At 33.4% G+C, this 7,470-nt stretch overlaps 1 long non-coding RNA gene across 1 annotated transcript; it reads right to left on the reverse strand.

Annotated features, from left to right (window-relative positions):
- Positions 1-3,945: 3,945 nt before the first annotated feature.
- On the reverse strand, positions 3,946-6,968 carry LOC137014576 (uncharacterized). Its single transcript, XR_010893865.1, has 5 exons — positions 6,291-6,968; positions 5,740-5,872; positions 5,476-5,581; positions 5,063-5,175; positions 3,946-4,491 (listed from the first exon to the last, which is right to left on the reverse strand). It is a non-coding gene; the product is annotated as an uncharacterized lncRNA (long non-coding RNA).
- Positions 6,969-7,470: the final 502 nt, after the last annotated feature.

A 7,470-nucleotide genomic window follows, 5' to 3' on the forward strand; every position in this document is an offset into this window, starting at 1 on the left:
CTATTTTCATAATATTCACTCAGTGAATGTCAACCCGTTCTCACTCCTGACCGTTCTCACGCTGAAGAAGTCTCCTTCAGAACACATCGCGATATTTGGCATCAGTTCGCGTGTGCTGGATGTTGGTAAGTAGTCGTAAATACGCTGTTCTAATGTTTGATATAATGTCTTTTCTGTTTGCAGATATTAATCAGATTAACGTTAGCTCCCTCATGTTTAGTCACTGCATTATATCTGTCACCTCCGCTGAGGTTTTGCTTTTCATTGCTTTCTATATTAAATACTAAACTAGGGTGATTAAACACTCACTGTCACGTGACGTGCAATATATTGCACAATATATATAACATATTCATATCAGGTTCAAAGTAGTACAAGTGTAGTTTCAAAATGGTATTTGTTGTAGAAGCACGGTAAAAAACAACACTTACCATGCTTTTTACCACAGTATTGGTCGTTTTAATGTGATTTTTGTTGTAAATACAGAGTAACCACAACACTTATCATGCTTTTAATGCCTAATAGTGTTAAATCCAAAAACTTTAAGGTCAATAAGAACTTCTTTCCTATATATATTTATATATAAACCTATATATTATAAATAATGATATTTTCTTTTCTCTTGTTTTAGCTGAAAAGACAAAAAGGGCCTTTTGGAAATGGATGAAGGAGACAGAAAGCTGCAAAGGCAAATAATTGCAATGGTATGTATGTGTTGCTTTTAACCCTTTATCAAACATTTTATCAAGCATTTGTTAAATAGTCTCACAGTAAATTAAAATTAAAGTCAAATCCTGTACATATTTATCACCTTATTTGTAAATCAGTTGTGCCCCTTCTTGGACAGTTGGACGTCCCACACATAAAAGTTTATATTAATTCCATTGAATTCTTTAAAATGATTACAGATTGGGCCCAAAATGTTCCAATGATACATGATGTCTCTCCGCACCTCATAACTACCTCTGTTTGCAAGAGTGGAAATTATCATTTGACCTGTCACATGACATCAGATATTCAATTATTTTGTCATGATCATTTACACTGCTGATAATGTCCTGCTTGCATGTGAAACATGTTATTTATTTATTTTTATTATTTATTTTTTAAAATATGAATATAGCTTGCTATACTTTTAATCATGGAAATGCCCACACATCAGTGAACTTATTACATAAATGCATTTAACATTTAATTGTGCAACACTCTTTACAGAAGGAAATCCTACGGTTATGTATGAACTCACAACATCATCATCAAGTGCTGTGCTGGGCACATTGGGTAACAAGTGTCCTCCAACGTATCCAATCTGTGACCACATTCTCCACATCTTCCCATGGGACACCAACATTCTTCAGGCCTTCGTTTCCATGTCTTCCCCTGCATTCTCCTGGTGGTGTCCACTTCATATCTGTCTTTGGGTGTTGTTGTTTGGTCATGCTTAGGGTGTGTCCAGGGAGGTGCACCCTTCACTCTGTCACAGTTTTTAAAAGTCTTCACGTGGACTCCTCCTTATGATCTCCTTGAAACGTGCAGAACCAATATTGAAAATAGTAATTTATCTTTTTCCATATTCTTGCCTTTACCAAAGAAGCACCAGTGCTCATCCGGAGTTTTGGTAAAAGTTCTAGTAATGCTGCGACTATAGTCAAATATGTATTTCTGCATGTGTGTATAGCAGCTGTTTGTCCGAACAATTGAAGTTAGTGAGAGTGTTCAGGAAAACCCTCTGAGAACAATCAATATTTATTTAATTCTGTTTGGTGCTGATATAGAGTATTACAGAAATGACACATTGACATTCTGGACATTATTCTGTGAGTTTGTTACCTCTTCATTTAGATGGACTTGAAAATGTCTTGCATTTTGTTTCATTAAACCTTTTATTACAGTGTCACTATAGTAAATGTCCACCTTAACTACATCTATGGTATCAATATATCAGTACCTGGATAATGTAAATGTAACATACCCATGAATGTATTTTATAGAAGCATTTTATTGCTGAAAATATTTAACATTTATAAAATGCATTAACTATTTGAATTTGCCTTTCATTTAGTTACAGTAAAAGTGAACAATAAACACAATATTGTATTGTATTAAAGTTGAGAATGTAAAATGTTATTTTTTCCCCCTATTCTTTAAAGAAACTTATTTTCACATGGAATTTTATCTCATCTCTTGGTTTGTAAAAATAATACTTCATCATATCGATTTGTGTAGTTATATTTCACTATAATAGATTGCCTCTGTAACTGGATATATTTTTTTCTCACAATTAACTGATTTTTATACTGTTGTGCAGTAGTTTGGGGACTACATTTGTCTTTGACACTAAATATTGGAATATGATTACAAAATCGAGTACATTCATTATGCTTTTATTTATATTTATTTTAATTCCAAGAGTTCAAATGGTGAAGAATGGTATAAATAAGTGATTAAATGTATACCTTTAATATACTACATATCTACTGTAAATGTTAGAAGCACTTTAGTAGATGCAATTATATCTCTTTCAAATATATTTATGCATCAGTTTAAAACACAAAGGAGTCTTTCGTTGTAAAATGTGATTTTTATTATATTTAATTAGATTAATTATATATTTAAGGAATCTTTCTCGTCAGCCGGAACCGAAGGAGATCTGTCGTCATTTACCATAAATGGACAAGTAAGCGTGACGCATCTGTTCAGCCGTGTTGTGATTGGCTGTGACTCTATCGCAGAACTCGCTGTGATTGGACTACCTTTCAACCCATATAAAACGGCGCTTTATCTTACAAAGTTTGTTTTAGTGTGAATATTACGTTACTCATACATTAAGTTAACTATAAAGTGTTTCCATGTTGTGAGAAATTACTCCTTTACCGAGATCCCAACCCTAACCCTAGCTTCTCAATGAACTACAGCGCCATGTTTCCCGTTCATTGATAGAATGACAGAGACTTATGGGTAATGTAGTTTAAAACGTTTAGTAAAGAAATGATAAATGTTAAAATAATAAGATCTTTAATGGACAACTCGATATCTAAATATGTTTATTTTGCAAACATTTATTACATATATGAGGGACAGGCTGAAATTTAATATTTTACTGTAATCACTATTAAAAAACCTTTATGCCAGCTTTCCATGTATGTCTGAAAACTGTGCCCAACATTATTTAGTAATCATAGCATAAGCAGTTGTCCTGTTGATTTTCTCTTTGATACGCTAACCGGACTTTGTGTTACAGCCATTTGAAATGTGCATTTTTTTGCTCTTCCAGGGGCCGGTACTGGCCCCTTGGGGGTGGAAGGGCATTAAAATCTACACAGGTGTGTACTCCTCATCATGGATAACAAACGTTGTTGAATCACATTTAAATATTGCAGTATTTTATCATTTCCTCATTTTCCATTCTAACATCATGCTTGTATAGGTTTTTGATGGGTATTGTGAGACCATCTGATGAAATATGGAAATATTATAACAAAATGTTGTAATACAATAATAATAATAATAATAATTGATTAATTGAATAGTAGTTGATTATTTCTTTGCTTTTTTTTTGTATGAACACCAATAAATATAATGGATGAACCCACAACAACTTGCCATTATCCAGCTGCCAGTGTTGGCAGTAAACTAAAAACTATTTATATTTACACTTCACTATTACTTACACAAGGATAATGCACTATTCAGTAAAATAAGAAACTGTGCCAAAATGTCATTATCACCCCCTCTTCTTGCTCCTCACATGCCTGACATCAGTAATGTCCAGCTGTCATTTTGAATGCAGTAGTAGATGTACCAGAATGATCAACATCCATCTTCTTCAGTTCTGCTTGAAGTGTTTGTGTCAGTATAACCCACTGCAGCCTCTCTTTATTCACATTCCTTCCCTTTATTTATCTGGAAACTGCCATCCTTGTCACAACATGAAAGTATATGCAACTTTTGGTGCATTGTTGTCCCAAACAATCATGGAAATTATATGTCATTTTTTTAAATTATGAAATAAACTCAGCTTAGTTAAATTGTATTTACTCTACCAAACACCACGTTCACCATAATTTATTACACAACACTTTATTGGAGGATACAGCATAAGGTTGAAATTTGCATAAAGACAAATGAGATTCAAGATAAATAAAAACGTGTCTTCAAAAATACGTTAACGTCATAATAATCCATTCACAGACTTTACTCCTATTGCACAAATGAGCGCCACAGAATCCCATCCAGTCAACTATGATCCAGAAAACAGATTTGATATTGAGTTTAAAATAAAGATTCATTATCACAGCTGAACTGGGTTCTTGCTCTTCCCTGTACATGTCTCTATCATGTTCATGTTCTTCTTCTTCTAAACAGTTTGTTCAGTTGTACTCTACAGTACAACTGATGACCAGAAGATGTGATCACTGATGTGCTGTAGCTTTTTCTCAACCAGAGGAAGAAGTCTTAACATCCCATTGTCAGGCGTTCTTCAGTCCTGGTCTAAAAGTAAAACAAAAAAACACACAATTCAAGTTAAGTAGTTTAATGGACAGCCAGGTCAGCTTATGTTCTGCATGATTTAAACAGTGGTGGGCTACTCTGGCCCTCAGCGTCCACGGTCCTGCAGATTTAGCTCCAACCTCAAACCCAACTGCCTGTAACTGTCTATAAGTACACCTGAAGACTTTGGTTAAAATTTTCAGGTGTGCTCAATTATGGTTGGAGGTAAACTCTCCACCTCAAAAAGGAGACAGCAAAAGGGCTAGAGTTGCCTGTTCCTGATTTAACTTTACAAAACAGCAGTACATAATATAATGCAGCACAGACTGTAAGCTAAGTACTGAACAAAAACTGTTTTACCCATATTAACAGCAACATGTTTTAAAAGATCTTTTAGAAAGGCATGCTCTCTTTTGAGCCTTGATTTCTTTCAGGACAACATACTCTTCTGTTTCTTGTTTCAAGAGCATAATTTGGTCAAAAACCAAGTGATAACCTGTACAATGTAAAATTGTTAAAATACTGCAATAAAAACTTTAAGGCAAGAATTAAGAATAGGCACAGGACTTACTGTACTCATGAAGAAGCCATGGCCATGCATAGTTTCTGCCTCTTGTGTTCCTCCGTAGCTGCACATCAGTCGTTTTTCCTCTAGGATCTTCTGTTAGTGACTTCACTTGCTATCTGTTTTAAAACACAAATACAATGTTTTAGGTCTGTGCAGTATAAGGCCTTATTTCAAGCCAAAAAAACTAGGTATTACACATAATTTAAAGAACATTTACTATTTAATTCCTATTATACTATATTATATTATATTAACTCATTATCTTCCAAAGCTTCCCTGTCTGCTTTTATCTAAAAAAACAAACAAACAAACAAACAAAAAAAAAACAGAAGGAACAGTTTTTAAGAACTTTTTAAGAACTTAATAGTCTTAATTCTGTACTACATATTACAGCATTGCCTCAACACAAGACATACCAATGGACTTCTGTCTTCTTTGGGCATGAGATGGTCATGTTCCTTCCTCACCCTAAACAAAGGACTTCGATGAGCTTGCTTTAATATAAGGACTGGTCTTCCTTCTCTGCACAGAAAAACAAGAAAGTCTCTACTTACTCTGTGTGCAATTACTCTTGTTCTTAAAACATACAAATTGAGACAGTTATAAATAAGTTAATTTACCATACCATCCAGGAGAGCATTTGATGAGTAAATACTGATTTAAATATCTAGAAACTTTACCTGGAAAGGGCTGATCACGGCAGGTTTGCAGCGACTCACTAGTAGCTCTTGTGAGGGTCGGCTCTTAAAAGAGCTGTTGAGTTTGATGTTGTAGAGATCCTAAAAAGAAGGACTAAGTAATCTGCAAGTAATCCTGCAAGACAGAAAGGAAGGTAAATTTAAAACATCACATTCAAGTTGTCAATTTACACATAACTGTAGGATTTCCTTCTGTAAAGAGTGTTGCATAATTAAATGTTAAATGCATTTATGTAATAAGTTCACTGATATGTGGGCATTTCCATGATTAAACATATGTCTTTAATAGCAAGCTATATTTATATTTAAAAGAATAAATAAAAAAATAACATGTTTCACATGCAAGCAGGACATTATCAGCAGTGTAACTGATTAGATATTGAATAGACATCAGATATTCAATTATTTTGAATATGACAAAATAAGGTGATAAATATGTACAGGATTTGACTTTAATTTTAATTTACTGTGAGACTATTTAACAAATGCTTGATAAAATGTTTGATAAAGGGTTAAAAGCAACACATACATACCATTGCAATTATTTGCCTTTGCAGCTTTCTGTCTCCTTCATCCATTTCCGAAAGGCCCTTTTTGTCTTTTCAGCTAAAACAAGAGAAAAGAAAATATCATTATTTATAATATATAGGTTTATATATAAATATATATAGGAAAGAAGTTCTTATTGACCTTACAGTTTTTGGATTTAACATTATTAGGCATTAAAAGCATGATAAGTGTTGTGGTCACTCTGTATTTACAACAAAAATCACATTAAAACGACCAATACTGTGGTAAAAAGCATGGTAAGTGTTGTTTTTTACCGTGCTTCTACAACAAATACCATTTTGAAACTACACTTGTACTACTTTGAACCTGATATGAATATGTTATATATATTGTGCAATATATTGCACGTCACGTGACAGTGTTTAATCACCCTAGTTTAGTATTTAATATAGAAAGCAATGAAAAGCAAAACCTCAGCGGAGGTGACAGATATAATGCAGTGACTAAACATGAGGGAGCTAACGTTAATCTGATTAATATCTGCAAACAGAAAAGACATTATATCAAACATTAGAACAGCGTATTTACGACTACTTACCAACATCCAGCACACGCGAACTGATGCCAAATATCGCGATGTGTTCTGAAGGAGACTTCTTCAGCGTGAGAACGGTCAGGAGTGAGAACGGGTTGACATTCACTGAGTGAATATTATGAAAATAGAATATATATTTCTCGCTAAATATGTAATCAAACCTTATTTTTATGCAGAAACTAACTCAAAATATTGTTCATAGCAACCAAAACGTAGCAGTTTCACATTATTCTGGCGAGATCAGATAAATCTTTGCAACAACGCGCAAGCGAGTGATTATGTACATTCACTGAGTGAATATTATGAAAATAAATAATATATATTTTTTGCTTAAAATGTAATCAAACCTTATTTTGATGCAGAAAATAAAATATTGTTCATAGCAACCAAAACGTAGCAGTTTCACATTAGCGAGATCAGATAAATCTTTGCAACAACGCGCAAGCGAGTGATTATGTACATTCACTGAATGAATATTATGAAAATAAATAATATATATTTTTTGCTTAAAATGTAATCAAACCTTATTTTGATGCAGAAAATAAAATATTGTTCATAGCAACCAAAACGTAGCAGTTTCACATTATTCTGGCGAGATCAGATAAATC

This window comes from Chanodichthys erythropterus, chromosome 24 (genome assembly GCF_024489055.1).
Source record: "Chanodichthys erythropterus isolate Z2021 chromosome 24, ASM2448905v1, whole genome shotgun sequence".
Lineage (NCBI taxonomy): Eukaryota > Metazoa > Chordata > Actinopteri > Cypriniformes > Xenocyprididae > Chanodichthys > Chanodichthys erythropterus.